Below are 21419 nucleotides of genomic sequence, written 5' to 3' on the forward strand. Positions count from 1 at the left end.
AGCTCTTTGCCCGCTCCGGCTCCCCGGTGGGCTTCCCCACTCCTTGGGGGGCACAGGACACCCCGCAGAGGGGTCCTGCCGGAGGGGCGGCATCGCGGAGGTCTCCTGCAGCGGCGGCAGCCGGCGGGGGCTCTCTCGCGCGCCCAAGGCACCGGGGAGCAAGCTCGGAGGGCGCATCGCGTTTCCACGCCTCGCGCCTCGCTACAAGCCGACTGGAGAATGCTACAATTGAAGGAAGCAGCTGCGGTGCGGTGAGGTTGCCTCTCTCTTCATCCCTTACTTTGCATGAAGATTTGATTCAGCTTTTAAAACTTTAAAACAACTTTCGGAGCATTTTGGAGGTGCGGCTGGAGGGAGGGGGGTTTTCCCCCCCCCCCTTGGACAAGCGGCAAGAAACAATTTTGCTCTCAGCCCCCGGGGAAGGAGGAGGGGGGAGAGCCAACGAATGAAGCCTCACTTAGGCTGAGATGATTTTCTTTTCAATTTAATTTTACATATTACAATGATTTGAGGACTTTTGGAACTTTTTAAAACTTTGTTACGCCTCTGTGCCCAAAACTGGCAGGGCAAGATGGCACACTTCCGTTGTCTTTATGAACTCTGAAACCTGACTCCACCTTTAAAATTCAGGCTTCCGGTCTTTGTCTCCGTGTCTCCCAGAGGAACCTCTTGTGGATTGGTATTTTTTTAACCTTCTAGGGGAAATTTTCTATCTATTGCCAGACTTATTGGAGAGATTCTCTTCTGCCTGGTTATTCTGCTCCCGGATTCACCTGGCTACCCTTCTTTTCTAATTGCTTACTTCATATTTGGACTGAACTTTTAACGTTATAAAGGATGGCATCTAAAAGACCCCCTCCTGGAAAACCTGGCTTTGCCACTTCTGCTCCAACATCCGCAACATCCAGTCCAGCCACACAGTCAAAGATAACAGAACTGATGCAACATAAGACTACAGAGATGGACTTTCAACAAATGCTTCAACAAATTCTACAGGGCCAGGAGGAAATCAAGAAACAGTTAAGGGAAATGAAAGATGAAATTAAAGAAAATCAAGCCCAAATATATAAGAACTCACAAAGACTGAATCTTGTGGAAGGGGGGGTGGAGGAGGTGAGGGGGGTGGTGGAAGCTGTGCAGAAAGGGAACAAAGATCTTGACATCCAACAGATGAAATTAGAATTTGAGAGAATGTCCTATTATCTTAGATTTCAAAATGTTATAGAAGAAGATGGGGAAAATATAAGGGACATCATGACAAACATTCTGGCTGACTATACACACAAAGAAAAACAACAGATGGGGTGGGATATAGATCTGGTTTATAGAGTGAACTCAGCTTATGCTAGAACACACAATTTACCCAGGGAGGTTCACATTAAATTCCTTAGAAAAACCACAAGAGATGAAATTCTGGGTGTACAAAGGGGGCAAGCATTGACATATCATGATATGGAGATAACCATTCTGAAGCAGATCCCTAAGAAGATTAGAGAAAAAAGAAAAAATTATTCGCAATTAGCGAATAAATTATACCAGAAAGGGGTGTGGTTTAGATGGTTGATGCCTGAAGGTATGCTGATATTCTGGGAGGAGACAAGAATCAGAATTAATTCACCCATAGAGGCGCAGGCCTTTATGGAAAAAAATAAAACACTCCTAGAGAAACCACCAGACACTACAACGGACACGCAGGACACGGGAGGGGCCAGAGCTCTGCCAGTGGAGGGAGATGGGGCAATAGCAAGAAGACTCAGATCACAGAAATAAATATGAAAATCATATTATTATAAATTGACCGAAAGTGAAAATGGAATTATATTTGGATTTTATATTGTAATGTTTAATTTAATAATAGAACTAATATGCTGATTATAATCAATTATATACTAATGCATTATATATAAATGTACGCTATGGGTATGGAGGGAGGGGGGCCTCACACACTTTGCAACTGCCAAAATTTGTATACCTGTCCATTTACCCTTTTCCCTATAAATTTTGAAAAACCAATAAAATTTTATTACGAAAAAAAAAAAAGAGAAAAAAAAAAAAAAAAAAAAAAAAAAAAAGCAGACGAAGACTTCACTGGTTTGATTCTTGATGACTTTGTGAAATTGTCTATAACTAAGTCTTCAACTTAGTAAGTTGTCTTAGGAAAGCAGTGGCTCAGTGGCTAGGATGCTGAACTTGTCAATCAGAAAGATCGGCAGTTCAGCGGTTCGTCAGTCAGAAAGGTTGGCAGTTTGGTGGTTCGAATCCCTAGCGCTGCATAATGGAGCGAGCTCCCATGACTTGTCCCAACTTCTGCCAACCTAACAGTTCTAAAGCATGTAAAAATGCAAGTAGAAAAATAGGAACCACCTTTGGTGGGAAGGTAACAGCATTCCGTGCACCTTCAGCATTTAGTCATGCCGGCCATATGATCACGGAGACGTCTTCGGACAGTGCTGGCTTTTTGGCTTTGAAATGAGGCCTCGGCTTTGTGCTGCTGGGGAGAATAGGTCAGAACACTTAAGACTATTCTTATCGATAGTCTTATTTATTATTCTCCTCTTTCTTAAGACTGTTTGGATAGTCTTACAGGGGTCATACCCAGGACCTTCATGAACTGCATGCAGCCTGGAGTTTTAATGTGTTTGAATTGTAACAGCCCTCTGAATAACGTTCTCTTTTTCAACCACTGCTTTGATTTTTTGCAACTGATTTTCAAGCACAGGAGTTAATAAACAAGCAAGTAGCAGAGCAATCTTCGCTTGCAAAACAACCCAATTAAAATATTTTTTCCCCGTTAATTGAAAAGGACAAGTGGTTAAAAGAGAGAGCCAGATAGAGAGAAGGATGACAACCTAGCAATCAATTTTCTCCATTTCAGGGAATTTAGAGATGCTTGCTTGGTACTTTGGTCTCAAGAGTTCTGCTAATTGGCTTTGGCTGAGACTTACTGAAGGCAGCTCCCTGACAGAAGGCAGATGGCTGTCTCGTGAAGGGTGGGATAGGGCAATATGGGTAGTCCTCGGCTTACGACCGCTGTTGTTAAGTGAGAATTGTGTTAAGTATCGAGCTTTGCCTGGTTTTATGGTCTTTCTTGCTACAGTGGTTTAGCTAACCCTGCTGTTAAGTCAGTAACATGATAAAAAAATTATGTCAATATCTATTGGATTATACAATGGCAGAAGAGCCGGTAAAGGAAACCATGTTAGCATGGAGTAAGAACTTTGGTTACAGCATAGATTTGGACAATTGGCAAGACTTATGAGAAAGAAACAGAAAGTTAACTTTAGCCACCTCGTATAAGGAAAACTTATACAAGATGTTCTACAGGTGGCACATCCCACCCACAAGACCAAGGAGGGGAGTGTAGAGATACCTGGGATGCTATAGCCGAAATCAGATTCTTTCCCCCTGGGAATCAAGGACGTTGGTGCAGGTGTTCGAAAGGTGGAGGCTGGGACTCACCTAGCAACTGGCCTGCATGCTGATTGGACCATGTGAATGATGACTTGTGTGGTGGTGGTGGTGGGGGAGTGACAAAGTTTTACTTTCAATTGGGTGTAAAACCGGCTGGAACTTAAGAGCCGGTTTTCTACCACAAAAATGTCGATTTGATATGTCCAATAAAATGTTCTTTGATGAATACACTTGCCTTGGAGTACTTATTGAATGGGATGTATTACTTGGAACCTTGATGGTCACAAAAGGCATTCACATGATTCTGGGACTCTGAAAACATCATAAATATGAACCAGTTGCCGAGCATGGGAATTTTGATCATGTGATCATGGGAAGGCTGCAACGGTTGTAAGTATGATAAACTACCATAAATCACTTTTTTTTCAGTGCCCGTTGTACTCTGAACGATCACTAAATGAACTGTTGAAAGTTGAGGACTACCTGTAGAAAGAGAGCTGCTGCAAAGATTTCAGGTCATTAAATATCCCCCGTTTATGACCAATGGGGAGAGGGACAGGGTCACAGAATGGGAACATCTGGAATGGAAGAAGCGATGCAGACCATTTTGTTCTATCGAAACCTTCTGCGCCTGTCTTCATTGCAAGTATCTTTTCCCCAAAGCTCAATGTTTTGAAGCCATTTTATTTTTTTTATAATTTCCCTGTTGAGTTAGAATTAAGCACGCCACCGTTACATCCATTGAGCCCGCTCTTGCTCGCTTGCTTTCTGAATCTGGCACTGTAACTCAGCGGGTGATAACCTGGGGTACAGCACAGAGATAACGCAGGCAGCTGGCAGTTCAAATTGCCCCTTTATTGCTCCAAATTTCCCCAAACAGTCCCATGTTTCTGGCAAGTCTCAGAGCAAAGTGATCTCTCTCCTCTCTCTCTCTCTCTCACTCTTTCTCTCTCTCCCATGCCTCCCTGCCTCCCTCCCTCTCTCACTCTCCCCTGCCCCCGTCTCTCTTTCTCTTTCTCTCTCTCTCTCACACACACACACCTCAAGCAGCCTCTGACTGCAAATAGTCCATCCCAACGCTGCTGTGAGCACCATGGCTGCAAAGCAAGAAATCCAGCAGGAGTCCAGGGAGCAAGGGAGCATGGCAAGTAGTCCGGAAATCCAGAAAGAATGCAAGGAACCCAGGGAAGTCCAAAGCACTCAACACTCCCTGAATTTGTTCCCCACAAATGCCCCTCCCCACAGCATCTCCTTAAGTCTCAGTCCCCACATATTCCTTGTGAAAATGGGTGGGGCACTCTCCTCCAGTACTCATCCCAGTCTGCACTGTTCTCACCTTCTCTCCACTCTCCTTACTCATAGCCTGAGCTCTGCCTCTCACGTTCACTGCTTAGCCTCTCCTGGTTATCCTGCCCCCCTTCCTCCCTGCCTACAAGCCATCCCAATCCTGAAAGGCCCTGGCCTGACTGAGCCTGCTCCTCGCCATTTTCCTCCCAAGCCAACCAAGCCTCAATCCCCCTCAATCTCCGCCTGCTCCAGTTCTCAGCTCATTTTCAGGCTCTGATTGGGGGGGGGGGGGGCATGACACAGTGTTTCTCAACCGTGGCAATGTTAAGACATGTGGACTTCAACTCCCAGAATTCCCTAGCCAGTGTATTCTTTGGTAGCTCAGAAGCAAACATTGCTTGATCCCAATGGTTTATCGTCCATATTTTCATTGAGGAAAATTGCTGGAGTATATTGAGATCATGTTTTTAAAGAGTCTAGAAAAACCTGCACGAAATTGAACTCCAAAAGATATCTTCACGGAAATGGGGATTTAATGAGGTGGCTATATTGCAAGTGACACCTAATGCTCTCCCTGGCCATTTAGTTTTTCGATATAATAAACAGTATTTGTGTTTTAATTTTAGAGTGCTTTTGTAATTACTGTTTCTATGGTTTTACTGTATGCCGCCCAGAGTCGCATTTCTATGAGATAGGAAGCACATAAATAGGATAAATAAAATGAGGTAAGCATGCACATGGCTCCATGAAATAGCTTTTTACTTCAAGGAGCTGTCCATTTTCCATATTGCTTCTAAGGACATTCTCAGGATACTCTTCCTTTTTGACTCATTTGATTGACTCAAGTTATTGACTCATAAATGACAGCCATTAAGGCTCACTTCTTCCCAGCTAGCTTTTTCATCTAGTGCAGGGGTGTCCAATTTTGGCAAATTTTAAGACTCCCAGAATTCCCCAGCCAGTCTAGGTTCAATCTGCGCTGTTCTCGCCTTCTCTCTGCTCTCAGTGCTCAAGGATCAGGAGGAGGTGGTCCTCTCTCATCGCCTGAGCTCTGTCTCTCATGTTCACTGCTTAGCCTCTCCTGGTCATCCTGCCCCCCTTCCTCCCTGCCTACAAGCCATCCGAATCCTGAAAGGCCCTGGCCTGACTGGGCTTACTCCTCCCCATTTTCCTCCCAAGCCAATGAAGATGCCCCCTCAATCTCCATCTGCTCCATCTGGCTCATCTTCCTCCACCAATTCAGGCACCAACGGAGGCCTGACACTCACTTAACAACTATCTTGCTTAGCAATTAAAAATTTTGGGCTCCATTGTAGTCGTACGTTGAAGACTACCTGTGCTGAATTTAATATTGATGTACAACTTCATCATGTATGCCCAAGAGACAGAGAGAACAGTATGCCATATCTCTATAATTGCAAATGTAGATCCCAGCCAACAAAACATTTAAAAAAAACTTTTTAAAACTGGAAGGTTGCCATTTCCCATATTTTAGAAAACCATTGACTCAACTATTAATCTCAGTCCACGCTGTTAAATGGGCATGAAACTGACAGCATTAATCAATCATTGGTGATACCATGAAAACTAATTGAGGCAAACGCATTAATAGAGGGCACGGATATAATACAGTGTTAATTCTGGGAAAGAGACAATATTAATATACTAGGGAGGATGCAAGTTAATTGAGCTAGTTTATAAACATGCCAATCAACAGCTAGTTTCAGATCTTGTAATAGGGTTTGTTTAATTTAATATAAGGGCATGTTGCATAAACAAAACCCACTGAGCTGGAATAGGCCTGGCTTAGAAAATATGTATGCAGACACTCCGGCTTCTCTAATTAACTAAGGCTAAGTAATCCACAGCTTGCATGAAGTATAAACCAGCCAATCCAAGAAGAGAGTCTCCCAGACCTCATGAAAATGTGACCTTTTGTTGGTGACGTAGAAAAGCAGACACAGACAGGAGTAAGGTTGTGCTGGGAAGGCCACCCGATGGAGGGCACCCCAAAGGGCACCCACCCAGATCATTGTTCGGGGCTCCCTTTTATTGTCAAACTTCTCAGAATAGTAAAAGCTTATTGGACAGAAAATACACTTGGCAACTATTGATTGGTTTACAGATGCATGCTTTCCTCATGAACACCTCATGGATACTTCATGATATAGATACGTGACTCTCTGCTAGTTAATATTTTGCTGCATGGAATGTGATGTCTAATGTCTTTCCATTGTGCCTTTCTTGTTAGCAAAAGAGATTAAGAGCCAAAGGATTAAGAGAGGAAGGAATGTGGATTTTGACTGATTTAATCAAAGTGGTTTGCCAACTATTGATTAATCAATTAACCCTACACCCTTTTGAAGCTACTTCTGCACCTGGTGGTTGTTTTTTTTTAAAAAAAAAAGAATGGTGCAGGAAAAACTTTTTGCCAAATGTATACAGATTAGGGGGCTAGAGGCTAAAACATCAGAAGAATGGTTGCAGGAATTGGGTATGTCTAATCTAGTGAAAAGAAGTAGGGATGACATGATAACAGTGTTCTAATACTTGAGGGGCTGGCACAAAGAAGGAGGGGCAAGCTATTCTCCAAAGCACCTGAAGATAGGACAAGAAACAACGGATGGAAACTAATCAAGGACGGAAGCAACCTAGAACTAAGGAGAGATTTCCTGACAGCCTGTTCCCGATGTGCGCATGCGCAGAGCTGCCAGAAGAAGGGAATAGCTAAGGAACAAGGGCTGACTCGAGAGTAAAGGCACAGGTGAATAGTGAATCCCTCCCAACAGTGAATTCCCTCCCCATAGGGAATGAAGAGGAGCAAAAGGGGAGTGGAGTTTGCAAGAGACAATTTGTTCACTTAATTAGTGTGAAGATTTGGTTGTGTCTCTCAGAGACTCCTTGCCAAGTATTTTCTTGTCCAGTCTTGTGTTTGGAAGATATCGGCCTGGCAGCTCTCCAAGCCTGATAAGGTCTGTGGTTGTAAATCCACCCTTGCAAGACCGTTTGCCAAGACTTTGCTGGATGTGAATGAGAGGAATTCACATTAGCTTAATAAAAAGGGGTTTTGTCAGGAAAAGGAGTCTGTTTCGTGGTTTGGTGAAGTCTATGTCAGAACCCTATGATTAAAACTTGGGTGAAGTTTTTGCAGCATAGATTACAGTAATAATGGAGTAACAGCCCAGTTCTCTCCTTGGACTGAAGTGTAAGAAGCACTCAGAGTTTTGATTGCAGACGTCACTTTCCTGACTGATCCTTTCTCAAGAGCAGTTGAGCAAACGAGAAAGAGCATCATAGAAGGCTTCCACGGAGCAAAACGGGGCAATCAGATTTATTAGCCCATCTCCGCAAGCTCCCTTCGTTCCCAAGAAGGCAAAGCCTCTTTCGTAAACGACTCAACCTTTCTGCCCTAGACTGCTACCCCATCAAGCAGAGAGAAGGAAAGGGTGGTGTAAATAGAAGCTAAGATTTATCATAGACGGAACAAGAAAGGAAAACCATTCATTTGCAGTCCAACAATCCAATAATCTTACTGCTCTGGAAACAAAATAACTGACAATACATTCCCCTTATTTCTGTAGATGGCAAAGATAAGTTGATGCAATTTTGATCGAACTGCTAGTGCCAACCGAGCCAATCTTTTTTATGGAACGTAATCCTTAGATGCAGAGATTAGGCCTTTAACGTAGCAAGCTTATCATAGAAAGCAGGTTCCCAGATATAAAACAATAGCCCCTCATAGGGAAGCTTGCCACTTTACAACTAGCTTTTACAGAAACAGCAAACAAATCCTATTTAGCAAGTGTCTCCAGGTTTCTTGCATCGAGTTAGGGCTTATTATTCATAGTATAAAAGGAAACCGTCCCATTGAAATCCGTGGCACTTTGCAAAGAAACCACTGTGACAGACGCCAAAAGATCTTCTAATAGCATACTCTCATAATAGAATACTGCTTCACAGTGCTTTACCGTCCTTTCTAAGCAGTTTACAGAGTCATCATATTGCCCCCCAACAATCTGGGTCCTCATTTTACCGACCTTGGAAGGATGGAGGGCTGAGTTAACCTTGAGCCGGTCAGGATTGAACTCTTGGCACTGGGCAATCAGCATGCAATGCTGCATTCTAACCACTACGCCACCTCAGCTCAATCATGCATCAATAATCCAACTATTTTGCATTATTATTATCATCATCATCAAAATTGGCGGTGCCCAGGAGTAGGGCCTTCTCTGTGATGGGCCCAACCCTCTGGAACGACCTCCCCCCCCCCCGATATTAGAATTACTGCTGATCTCCGCTCCTTCCGTAAGAAACTCAAGACCCACCTGTTCCAATTAGCTGGCCTGGCCCAATCGCAATCATAATTATAATCTAATCCTGACCTTCCTGGCCGGCATTTTAAAATTTTAAATTCTGGGGTATTTTAATTGGTTTTAATTGGTTTTAATCATCAGTTAGTTCATGACTATTGTACAGACTGTGTGTTCAATTTATTTTGTCTGGGGTTTTGTATTTTTGTTGTCTATTGTATATTTTATTTCTGTCTGTACACCGCCTCGAGTCCCTTCGGGGAGAGGGGGCGGTTTATAAATTTAATAAACTGAAACTGAACTGAAAACTATTACATACTTTCTTCATTAAACATGAAACTCAGTCAACTGAACATTCAAAAACGCATCACAAATACCATTGACTGGTGCTAATGGTTGATACGGGTTGCTGCCAGCGTCCCAGGTATCAACCAAGTACCTTCTTAAAATATACAATGTTCCGAGTAGTGGTTTTTGCTTTGCATTCACGCATCATCACCTTTTCCTGGAGAAGTGGTGGCTTTAAATGACTTTTATAGGGATTAGGGATCAAACTCTATTGTCAGTAACATGCTGCGATTTTTTTGGGGTTTGCAAGGTTAAGAGACAAGACAGCAGAGATGCAAAACTAAGGAAAAACCTTTGGGATTTTAAATGGCCATTTGGACAAGGATGCGGTATTTCTGAAGCAACCATGGATCGTTCAAGCTCTCCATTTGAGCCCCAGGGACCCTGTTCAGTTCTGCATCCGGCATCTCTAAAGCAGAGCAGGTAACCTTAGGTAATATGCTCCCGGTGTTTGGGGTGATGACAGGCACAATCCCCTATTTGTGACGCTTTCTTGACAGGCAGCTGTTTATGGCCAAAATTCTGTTTGTTGCTAAGGGGTGCAGGAGAAAAGCCATCCTTCCTTGAGAAAGAGGCAGGTTTTTTGTGACATTTGTTTTTTTTTTAATTGTATTTACATCCCTCCATTATTAGTGTTACAAACAACTTAAGGTAGCAAACATACTTAATACTCCTTTCTCCTCCTATTTTCCCCACAACGATCCAGTGAGGTGATTGGGCCTGAGAGAGGGGGACTGGCCCAAAGTCATCCAGTCAGCTTACAATGCCTAAGGCAGGACTAGAACTCACAGTCTCCTGGTGATTGTCCCAAAATCACCCAGTCAGCTTTCATGCTTAAGGCAAGACTAGAACTCACAGCCTCCTAGCAATTTGCCCAAAGTCACCCAGCCAGCCTTCACACCTAAGGCAGGACTAGAACTCACAGTCTCCTGGTGATTGGCCCAAAATTGCCCAGTCAGCTTTCATGCTTAAGGCAAGACTAGAACTCACAGCCTCCTAGCAATTTGCCCAAAGTCACCCAGCCAGCCTTCATGCCTAAGGCAGGACTAGAACTCACAGTCTCCTGGTGATTGGCCCAAAATTGCCCAGTCAGCTTAGAACTCACAGTCTCCTAGCAATTTGCCCAAAGTCACCCAGCCAGCCTTCACGCCTAAGGCAAGACTAAAACTCACAGTCTCCTGGTGATTGGCCCAAAATCGCCCAGTCAGCTTTCATGCTTAAAGCAAGACTAGAACTCACAGTCTCCTAGCAATTTGCCCAAAGTCACCCAACCAGCCTTCACGCCTAAGGCAGGACTAGAACTCACAGTCTCCTGGTGATTGTCCCAAAATCACCCAGTCAGCTTTCATGCTTAAGGCAAGACTAGAACTCACAGCCTCCTAGCAATTTGCCCAAAGTCACCCAGCCAGCCTTCACACCTAAGGCAGGACTAGAACTCACAGTCTCCTGGTGATTGGCCCAAAATTGCCCAGTCAGCTTTCATGCTTAAGGCAAGACTAGAACTCACAGCCTCCTAGCAATTTGCCCAAAGTCACCCAGCCAGCCTTCATGCCTAAGGCAGGACTAGAACTCACAGTCTCCTGGTGATTGGCCCAAAATTGCCCAGTCAGCTTAGAACTCACAGTCTCCTAGCAATTTGCCCAAAGTCACCCAGCCAGCCTTCACGCCTAAGGCAGGACTAAAACTCACAGTCTCCTGGTGATTGGCCCAAAATCGCCCAGTCAGCTTTCATGCTTAAAGCAAGACTAGAACTCACAGTCTCCTAGCAATTTGCCCAAAGTCACCCAGCCAGCCTTCACGCCTAAGGCAGGACTAGAACTCACAGTCTCCTGGTGATTGGCCCAAAATTGCCCAGTCAGCTTTCATGCTTAAGGCAAGACTAGAACTCACAGTCTCCTAGCAATTTGCCCAAAGTCACCCAGCCAGCCTTCACACCTAAGGCAGGACTAGAACTCACAGTCTCCTGGTTTCTAGCCTCATACCTTAACCGCTAGATCAAACTAAGTAAAAATAAAGACTTCGCGCATATATATTTTTTCCTCCACCCAAAGAAAACTGTAGAAACCCATATTACCATTGTTTAATCCAGGCAAGTAAGAAATTTAGGGAGGGCGTCCATGTGAATGGCCGTTTACTACAACATCATAAAAAGAGGCTGCTGGTAGGCTTAAAAGATTTGCTCACTGACAATGAAAATCCTCCGGTACCAAACAAATCCATGCCTTGCAAAGGCAGGTAACTATTATTTGCCAGGGCTATAACCAAAGCTCCCTGCATATTTCCCCTTTAAGATTGTAAATAACAGCTTTAACACCAGCGGTTATGAATCCAGTTCTTCCAAGCGCGTAATTTAAAAAAAAAAAATCAGCCATGCTTTCAATTGCTTCTTCAAGTTTGTGGTAAGATGAACTCATTCACAGCAACCCTGGCCATGCATACTGAATTCATCTCCCCTCCTCAAGCGTCATCTCCTTGGAAGATTTTTCCTAAAGCATCCAAGCCAGAGGCACCGTCAAACAAAGGATTAAAGCACCACCCTGCACAGAACAAAAGGAGGAGGCAAATATGTTAGTTTGTACCCGAGCTGGCTACTCAACTACACCATGTTTCCTTCTCTTCCAGATCCAGAGGGAAGAAAAAACTCTTGGGTTCAGCTGGGGAAGGCAACCTGCAGTACAATAAACTGCAACACATTATCCCAAAGGTGCTTTTTTTTTCAGGAGGCAACTGAACGTCCTTGTTTTTTCTTTTGAAGACGTTTCGCTTCTCATCCAAGAAGCTTCTTCAGCTCTGACAGGATAGTGGGGTATAGAAGGATTTATATTCCTTGCAGACAGCTGGTCATTTGCATCCTTTTAGAGGGTCCTTGAAGCACTTGGAGGTTTACCTGTGTTTTCAGAGTCACTTTTAGACTTTTAGCTATACAATTTGGGATGAAGACCCTTGGGATGGTGTGGGAGTAGGAAAGGATTTCCAGAGGAAAAAAATTGCAGACTACAGGAACCATTTGCACCACTCGGGTGACCCTGGGGGCACAGATAAACCTCCAAGTGTTTTAACGACAGCCAATGGGAAAGCAGATTCATTCAACAACTGTGTTACTAACTTAACAACTGCAGTGATTCACTTAACAACTGTCTCACTTGGCAATAGAAATTTTGGGCTCAATTGTGGTCGTAAGTTGAGGGCATCTGTAATCCAGCTCTAAAACCACAGTCTCTACACACTGCAATTTTCCTTCCATAGCTCTAGCAAATGGCTCAGTTGCTTGATGTCCATCATCTCACCTAACAGACCCATTTATGAAGTTGAAGGTTCGTTCGACGAGCTTGTGGGTTGGTTTCTGAACATTTCGTTACCAGACTAGGTAACATCTTCAGGAGCCACGCTACCACCTGCCAGGCTCGTGAGCTTATTGAAGCCGGGCACTCCACAAACAAGTCCATCAACACATTGATCTACAATCAGCCTACGAACCTCAGAATCCAAATCAACCACACAGCCAACCAGTGGTAGCACTGACTGTTAGGGATGTAACCCTAGTCTTGGCTTGGCAATGTATATAAGCCATGATTGTAACAAATGTATCTGTTACTTTAAATGCTAGCGAGATGTAATTGGTTGCTGTTACCTCAAGCAGCCATAAGAGGGAGCCAGAATGATTGTTAGCTCTCTCTGTTTGTTAGATGCTGATCGTGGATACTGTTTGATACTGCTTGTGAGTTACTGAGTCTTGCTACTGTTAGCTATTTTGTGTGTGAAACTGAAATTATTGATAACTGACTGACTGAACCGTGTATGATCTGGACTGTAAATTGGACTCTGAATACCTCTATATTTCCACATAGTAAACTACTATATTTTATACTATTCAGTGTCCCTGTATCCCTGTATGCTGGTTTGTGCGTGTTCTTCCATACCACTCTCATTACGCTTCTCTGCACACTCGCTCTCCTAATGGGGAGCTTAATTACTTAACACTGACCCTCAACCAGCCCATGCAATTCCCTCTATCAACAGTGTTCACCTCCAATGACCCTGACCTGTGGGAATCTCCTTATCGCAAGACCCATCACAAGACTCACTGATGACCCACAGCTGTCCCATCACAAGACCCACGCTTGTCACAGCCCTTATAAACAGAGGAACACTGACATCCCCTAAACTCCACCCAAGGTGTTACCTGGTAATGAAACATTCGCAAACCAACCCACAAGCTCGGAGAAAGAACCTTCACCCTCATCCTACACCCGAGCTGTAGATATTCACCCCTATTGCAATACCCAGTCATTCTATCAGTCTGTGGACAGCAGACTGATGTCCAGCAGGATCCTGGAGGGGTGGGGGGGACACGGGACATCAACACTAACAGAAAGCTATTCTGCCAGAGGTCTTCCATTTCTTATTCCAAGCAATTTGCTTCCCCAGTGAGGATTCTGCTAACCGCTGCTTTTTAGATCTGAAACTCTGCCTAAGATGAAATATATCCCTATTTCTCATTTTTCCCCCATATCTAATTGCAGTTAAAATGCCTGCCTATTTTGCACCCGAAGCCCCAAGGCTTGGACTCTGACCTGCCCAATTCTTTAATTGCCGTCACCGGCAACTCCTTATCCGACCTCAGCTGTTTTTCAGCCTTGCGGTCACAGCTTTCAGTGTGGCACGTCTTCCTTATTTAAAGACGAACATGGCAAAGGTCATCTTTAGGAGGTGGGCTGCCCGCCTGACAAGACCATTAAATTAGCAAGCAATCAAGACAGCGAATCTCGGCCTCCTTGTCTCCTCGATGGCGTTATGTCACAAAAACAACGCAATCCGTCCCCAACTTGCAAATTGCACCTGAGCTTTTCCCATGTCGGCAGCTGAACTTCTGGCTTGTCAGTCCGCTGCTCCACTGGGAAATGTGCGGCAACGCTTGGCATGTTGATAGATGTTAATTATTCCTCTTTGTCCTCTGGCAGTACAGAAAACATGACGTTCCGTCAGATTGGATTCCTATTCCAACCCAAATATCAAACCCTAATCTATGCATTCCAATTTGTTTGAAACTTTTACCCCATGTTATTCTATTTTTTTAATAAAAAGTTTGTTTATTTTTCCCTTTCAACTTCATTCTTAGATATACATTCTTGTAATTGCTATTTAACATTTCTCTATTCATCATAGTCTCTATATTCATTTTTACACACACGCATATAATACAGTTTGGATCACTTTCTTGCCACCCCTTAACTCCATTTTATTTTGCAACACCTTTGTTGGTCCATCTTCTTAACTTCCCTTCTCTACTTTCTTCCTTCCTCCTCTCTTTCCTCCTTTCTTCTTCCCCTCTCTTTCCCCTCTCCTCCTCTCTTTCTTACCTCTCTCCTACTCTTAATTCCCCACCCTTACTTTCTCTGCTTTCCCCTTTCTTCTTTTCCCTCCTCATCCCCTCTCTTTTCCATTCTTGCCCTTGCTTTCTCTGGTGGTTCTCGGGATGGCATTTCAGCAATCCCAACTTTATCTTTTCATACAAATAATTTTCTCCGTTTACATTTTATTTCTAATATAAGTTCCACTTACATCACTTTTCCGCTTGTATATTTACATTTTAAGATTTTCTTATTTCCCCTCCCCCTAATTTAATAATGTGTCATCTGAGATATTTATTTCATGTTTTGTTCCTTTTTCTTTCTGTTTATATCTTTTTTCAAGCCAATCGTAAAATCGCCCCCATGTCCTGTAGTACACTACGCCCATGTTATTCTAAATGACTTCTGGGCAGATTTGTTAATGGTCCTACAGATGGTGATTGGGAATTAAGCAGAAAAATCATAACCTGATCGAGGAGGTATTCCATTCAATCATGTCTGATTCTAATCCATGGCCTGGGAGTTGGGGGGGGCTGTTCTAGGCCTATGAATAATGCCCCTCTCTGCAGTTCTGTATATTAGTTGAAGAACCCAAATCCTAATGGCTGGAATCGCATTAGAAAAAATGTTAACAGCTTTGTGTTGGGTGTGAGCCAAGCAATGTGTGGGAACCAAAGTTTAGTTTCTCGCAAGGTACTGGCAATCAAACCCAGATCATCTTTCTAGGATCTTGGAAAGGAAAGGAAAAAATATACCCTGTTTCCCTGAAAATAAGACCTCCCTGGATAATAAGCCCAATTGGGCTTTGGAGCGCATGCGCTAAAATAAGCCCTCCCCCGAAAATATGGCCAAGTGCTTATTTCGTGGGTCAAAAGAAAATAAGGCCCTATCTTATTTTCGGGAAAACACAGTAGTATTTATCTTCTAGTTGGTCAAGTCTAGATAGTCCTGGAGAGGCAGAGAAGAAGACTACTGCTTGTAGTCTTCTTTGGCAAAGTTTGTCATTGCCTTCTTCCTAAGGCTGAGAGAGTGTGGCTGGCCCAAGATCACCCAATTCACCCAGCTGCCATTTTCCCCTTGCTTGTCTGCTTTGCTACCATGCAGTGACAGTCTTCCAAGAATTCTGGGGAGGGTGGATGCTTGGGGGAAAGCAAAAGTAACTTCTGTATCTCCCCAAGATGCTGCTTCAAGGGCACGCAACTGGGAGAAGAAGCAGCTGCATACCAACCTATGTTTGAAGTCTGAAAACATCTTGCTTGAACCTGGTGGGTCATGGGGGGTGGGGGGGGCAGTGATGGGAACCAGTTAAGGTAGAGAAAAGTTGAACTTGGGGGTTTTGTCACATGATTCTCAGTTCTGGCTATGCATTACTGCAGGGGTGTCCAAACTTGGCAACTTTAAGACTTGTGGACTTCAACTCCCAGAATTCCCCAGCCTGGGGAATTCTGGGAGTTGAAGTCCACAAGTCTTAAAGTTGCCAAGTTTGGACACCCCTGCATTACTGCAATACACTTGACTTCTTATAAAATTATACCTTTCTCAATAAATGGAGCCAAGGATCATTACTATTTAGAGCAGTGATGGCGAACCTTTTTTCCCTCGGGTGCCAAAAGTCACATCCGTGCCGACACCCCTAATCCAATGCCCCCCGCAGCGCCCCCCCCCCGGTGCATGCACGTGGGAGCCCCATTTTGGTGCTCCCTGAAGCCTCCTAGGACCAAAAATGGGGCATGGAGGAGGGGGTGCCGCATCCCCCTTACACCGCCTTGCATGCAAATGTGACCAACCCCACCCGCGCGTGCAAGCACATCTCCCAACAGAGACCCAAAAATCACCTGGCCAGCAGCAGGTGCATGCACATGCACATTGGAACTGACCTGGGCGACGGCTCGTTGTGCCTGCAGAGATGGCTCTGCATGCCACCAGTGGCACGAGTACCATGGGTTCGCCATCACATCAGATTTAGAGCTTTAAGTGTTGGCAAGTCTGACACTAAGGCAGGACTAGAATTCAGTGTCTCCCAGTTTCCAGCTTCCAAACTGGCTTCCAAACTGGCTCTCACAAATCCAATGTAAACCTGGCGAAAGGAGACTAGAAAATGGTATCATGAAACATAAATGAGGTGAAACCAATTCGAACCAGACCCCCCCAAAAAGAGGGGTGGGGCAAGATTTGAAGGCGCACATAATTCTGCTTTGGGAAGAATAGCTCAAAAACAAACATGACAAAGGCTCAGGTTAATCCCCTACAGTGGAACATTCCGTCATAGGCTAACAACCATATTGTTAACTGGATTAGAACTGATCTAGTTTGAAATCTTTCCAAGCCTACAAGCCTTATTACAAGAATTACAGTCTGTAAACCCACAGAGAGAGAGAAAAGCAATTGTTCTAGTGGAGAAGACAAGGGAAACCTGCACAGAAATATAAACGGATCCAAATGAGGAAATGTCTCTGCTTTTCCAGGATCATCCAGACCAGAGGTGGTATCCAGCCAGTTCTAGCAAACCGGTAGCGGAAATTTTGAGTAGTTTGGAGAACCGGCAAATACCATCTCTGGCTGGCCCCGCCCCCATCTATTCTCTGCCTCCCGAGTCCCAGATGATCGGCTGGGTCTTCTGTTGACCTGCACACGAGAACAGACCTGGAAAGCAGATTAGTGGGGTGGGGTGAAAATGGAGATTTTACAGTATCCTTCCGTTGCCACGCCCACCGAGCCAAGCCATACCCACTGACTCTAACCACTGTGCCACGGTGGCTCATCAGCAACAGAAATGTTGGACACAGTTGTTGTAAGCCAATAATGCAAAATGTCCTGTATTCAGACCTCCCACCTGCCAGCTGCTGAATACATTAGCTGCCTCTCACCTTAAACATCTGGGCTTAGGACCAGAAGATGAGAAAGAAAAAACTGCATTCCTGTATATGTTTACATAAATTCAGGAGGCTTCAACTTGATGTGCATTACAAATGCATTGTCTTAGAGCACTTAAACTTTCATAACTCGAGGCAGTTGAAATAACTGCCATAATTGTATTTAGCTTACATTTATTTCCTTCGCAATCACATCTGTCTCTCCCTCCCCCCTTTTCCCTTTTCTACCGTTGTCTTTATATCTTCATAATCTAAATGTCAGCTGTAAATTCCTTCGGGGCAGGAGCTGTTTGCTTCCTTTCCATGATTGTTGATGATACCGATTGAATAATAACTCTTCCCAATGCAGTGAGGAGCTTTAAAAAGGGGTTGGTTGAAACTAGAAGGGGTAATCCTTGACTTACAACCGCAATTGAGACCAAATTTTCTGTTGCTAAGTAGAACAGTTGTTTAATGAGCCCTCCCACCCCCGATTTTACAATTTTTTTGATCGCAAACGATTTTATGATCTTTGCGATCACTACAGTTGTTATGTGAATCGTGTGGTCATTATGTGAATCTAGCTTCTCCCTCCCCCCACCCCATTGACTTTGCTTGCTGGAACCCAGCTGGGAAGGTTGCAAATAGCGATCACATGACCCCAGGATGCTGTAATCACCATAAATACAAGCCAGTTGCCAAATTTTCATGTTTTGATCATGTGTCCATGGGGATGCAGCGACGGTCATAAGGGCGAGGACCCATCTCTTTTTAAGAATAGCACTGTAACTTTGAACGTTCACTAAATGAGTGGTTGTAAGTCAGGGATTACCTATGTGTTACAGAGGGAGGTTCGATTTCAATTAATATCAGACGCAGATTTGAGAGAGATAAATTTCAGTTTTTCCAATGAAAGCAAAATCATTCACCGATTTCTCAAGCGCAAGTCTCCCTTCTGGCAATACAGGTAGTCCTCGACTTACAACCACAATTGGGCCCACAATTTTCTGTTGCCAAGAGAGAAAGTTGTTCAAGTGAGTTTTGCCCCGTTTTACGATGTTTCTTCCCACAGCTGGTAAGTGAATCGCTGCGGTTGTTGAATTAGGAGGACAATTGTTCAGTGAACCTGACTCTCCCATGGACTGTGCTTTCCAGATGGTCGCAAAAGGGGATCAAGTGACGCCCCCCCCTCCCGGGACGCTGCAACCGTCATAAATATGAGTCAGTTGCCAACTGTTTAAATTTTGACCATGTAACCATGGAGATACTGCAAGGGTTGTAAGTGTGAAAAACAGTAATAAGTCGCTTTTTCCCCAGTCCTGTTGTATCTTCGAAGGGTCACGAAACAAACCGTTGTAAGTTGGGGAGCGTCTGTGATGTGGTGCTGCTTTTATTCCTCTCTTCCCTGGGCAATGAAAAGAAGCTCTGGAGACGGTCAACCAGGGGCATTACTGACGGTTCAGTGGGCGCCAAAAAATTGTTTTTAATTAGATGAAAACCGTGGGAACTTTCAGAGTCGGTTTTCATCAGTTGTGCCAATATGATGTATCCAATAAATGGTTCCTTGAGGAATCAACCTGCCTCGGAGTTCTGCTTTCTATGGGTGTGTTACTTGGAACCCTGACACTCTTATCATTAATACAATACAATAGTAGAGTTGGAAGGGACCTTGGAGGTCTTCTAGTCCAACCCCCTGCCTAGGCAGAAAACCCTATACCGTTTCAGACAAATGGCTATCCAACATCTTCTTAAAGACTTCCAGTGTTGGGGCATTCACAACTTCTGGAGGCAAGCTGTTCCACTGATTAATTATTTTAACTGTCAGGAAATTTCTCCTCAGTTCTAAGTTGCTTCTCTCCTTGATTAGTTTCCACCCATTGCTTCTTGTTCTACCCTCAGGTGCCTTAGAGAATAGCTTGACTCCCTCTTCTTTGTGGCAACCCCTGAGATATTGGAACACTGCTATCATGTCTCCCCTCGTCCTTCTTTCTCTTAAGCTAAACATACCCAGTTCCTGCAACCGTTCTTCATATGTTTTAGTCTCCAGTCCCCTAATCATCTTTGTTGCTCTTCTCTGCACTCTTTCTAGAGTCTCCACATCTTTTTTACATCATGGCGACCAGAACTGAATGCAGTATTCCAAGTGTGGCCTTACCAAGGCATTATAAAGTGGTATTAACACTTCACGTGATCTTGATTCTATCCCTCTATTTATGCAGCCTAAAACTGTGTTGGCTTTTTTGGCAGCTGCTGCACACTGCTGGCTCCTATTTAAATGGTTGTCCACTAGGACTCCAAGATCCCTTTCACAGTTACTACTGTTGAGCAAGGTACCACCTATACTGTACCTGTGCATTCCGTTTTTGTTGCTTAAATGTAGAACTTGACTCTTTTCACCATTGAATTTCATTTTATTAGATAGTGCTTTATTCAGCTTATTCATTTATTTATTCATTATTCAACTCCATCATCACGCTCTGTTCTTTTGGGAAGCTGGATGGACCCTCAACAATAAAGGGACTCATACACAGCTTCACAGCATTCAGAGACAGAAGGAAAATTCCCCTGGCAGATGGAGACGTTATTGGAAGGAAAAGACATAGCAAACATATAGGAACCAAGTTGAAATGGCCAGGATGAGGCTATTATCTAGTTATTGTATCCCAGTGGAATTGCTGTCATTCTACATCGATCCCCTACCACCATTCTGGCTCAATTTCCTGGAAAAGGAAAATGTGTCTTTATAATGGGCCAGAAATCTCAGCATTTAAGATTTGGGGGATGGCATTTTTCTACTCTGCAAAAAGAGGTAAGTGGTTGTTCAACTGGATTTTTTTTTTAAAAAAACCATTCTTTCTTTATCTGCTTTTGCATTCTTGGACTGGCAGCCTCTCTGTAATTCTACCTGCATTTTTGCTACTAGGATTCCAGTCTGGAAATAAGGTCTTCAGAGTGTCCTTATTATGCAATAATAATATATACGCAAAGCAGAGATTCTGATCTCTCCCATTGGAGCAGGAGAAGATTGGGGATCCACCCTAGGCAAATGGTGAAAGGTTTTGGTCTCCCTACAATATCTCAACTAAAGAACCCTAAGTTACCACTCTGTAAAGCCTTAGTAAGACCACACCTAGAGTACTGCATCCAGTTTTGGTCACCACATTTTAAAAAAGATGTTGAGATGCTAGAAAAAGTGCAGAGAAGAGCAACTAGGATGATGAGGGGACTGGAGGCTAAAACATACAATGAATGGTTGCAGAAACTGGACATGGCTAGTCTAGTGAAGAGAAGGACCAGGGGAGACATGAGAGCAGTGTTCCAATATTTGAGGGGCTGCCACAGAGAGGAGGAGGGGTCAAGCTAATTTCCAAAGCACCTGAAGGCCAGACAAGGAATAATGGATGGAAACTGACCAAGGAGTCCACCTAGAAATAAGGAGGAACTTTCTGACAGTGAGAACAGTCAACCAATGGAACAGAAGTTGCCTTCGGAAGTTGTGGGAGCTTCATCACTTGAGGCTTTCAAGAAGAGATTGGACTGCCATTTATCAGAAATGGTGTAGGGTCTCCTCCTTGAGTGGGGGGTTGGACTAGATGACCTATAAGGTCCCTTAATCTGATTTTATTCAAGTCTGAATCTTCCCTTCCATTGCTTGCAATAAGTAGAAATCTGATTATTCTAGAGCAGGGGTCTCCAAACTTGGCAACTTTAAGACTTGTGGACTTCAACTTATTTATTTATTTATTTATTTCTTAGATTTTTAGACCGCCCCTTTCCCAGAAAGGGACTCGGGGCGGTGTACAGTCAATACAAATAAAACCAGTCATAATAATAAAATACATTTAAGATACATTTGGAGG

This window comes from Natrix helvetica, assembly GCF_964273705.1.
Source record: "Natrix helvetica genome assembly, chromosome: 9".
NCBI classification, from domain to species: Eukaryota; Metazoa; Chordata; class Lepidosauria; order Squamata; family Natricidae; genus Natrix; species Natrix helvetica.